At 38.0% G+C, this 1323-nt stretch overlaps 1 non-coding gene across 1 annotated transcript; it reads left to right on the top strand.

Moving 5' to 3' along the window:
• Nucleotides 1-73, top strand: TRNAK-CUU. The gene has a single exon. It is a non-coding gene; the product is annotated as a tRNA-Lys (tRNA).
• Nucleotides 74-1323: the final 1250 nt, after the last annotated feature.

Below are 1323 nucleotides of genomic sequence, written 5' to 3'. Positions count from 1 at the left end.
GCCCGTCTAGCTCAGTCGGTAGAGCGCAAGGCTCTTAACCTTGTGGTTGTGGGTTCGAGCCCCACGGTGGGCGATTTAATTTTTTTTGAAAAAGCCACAGAACTCAAGTACTTTTTGCAGTAGCTGAACTGGAGGAGTTGTGGCATCGTATCTAAGATCCAACTTGAAGTGACCATCTTAAGAACGAGTGGTAAAGTTTTAATAAAGTTTCTACAATTACATAGAGAATCTGGTCTGGTTTCCAATGGTCAAGCTTTAACTTTTCGATGGATTAGGAACGTAGCAAGGGGTAAATTATGTTGATATTTGTGGCTTAAATATACAAGGAAGGGCTAAACCACTTGCCTAAAACATATTCCTCACTTAATCATTTATATCTTCAGTTCATTTCAGTGTTTTTTTTTTTACTTTTAAATTGCCTTTGGCCACCAAACTAGAACGCCGAAGTTTTAGGTTGTAGTTGAGAGTTGAGGTTTTAGGTATCTTGACACAACAAAGATTATACTTGGCCAAATAACAACAGCTTGTGGAGCTTCAAAAAAAATTGCACTACTGATAAAAAATAATATACATAGGTGAAATGATTCTGATATATGTCATTTTCATTTCATTAGTTTAACCAAATATAGATCATCAACAAAAAATAATTTGTGTTCCAAACATCTTCATGGAGTTCCGGTGGACTCCAAAGTACAAGGGAGGATAGCTGATCGAATTCAAAGGTGAGAGTCGTTTCGGATTCGGGTTCAGGAGTGTTGGAGCCTGAAGAATGTATTTCCAGCCTCAATAGACATATACCTCCCACGACTTAGTGATCTTTAAATAAAACTAAAAGTATCTAAAGAATTGAAGATGGGATTTTCAAGAATAAAAGGATAAAAACAAATTTATTGCTGAAATTTTGGCCAATATTTCCTTCTACCATACAACTTTAGCTTGGGAAGGGAGAGAACAAATGTAGTGATAGGGTTAGAATGAGCTCATACTGAACATCTCTATGTCACTCATTTTACAACACACAGATGCAACCAATGATTTCCATATTGAAATGTCCGGCAGCATCCCCTGACTTACCATCTCTTCTAACCACATCACAGCTTCATATTGCCTACCTATTAAGCAAAGCCCCTTTATAAGTCCATTATAAGTTTCGGCACCCGGCCGATGTGATTTGATCAGCATCTCCTCCAAAACCCGACTTGCTTCGACATATTTACCATCTTTGCACAACCCATTAACCAAAATGCTATAACTTTCTTTGCTGGCTACACAACCAACCTGCTTGGTCATTTTCTTCAAGTATCGAACGGCTAACTCCGAATC

The sequence above is a fragment of the Hibiscus syriacus genome, unplaced genomic scaffold (assembly GCF_006381635.1).
Source record: "Hibiscus syriacus cultivar Baekdansim isolate YM2019G1 unplaced genomic scaffold, ASM638163v2 tig00000738_pilon, whole genome shotgun sequence".
In the NCBI taxonomy this organism is placed as follows: domain Eukaryota; kingdom Viridiplantae; phylum Streptophyta; class Magnoliopsida; order Malvales; family Malvaceae; genus Hibiscus; species Hibiscus syriacus.
This window is presented reverse-complemented; position numbering and strand designations above follow the sequence as displayed.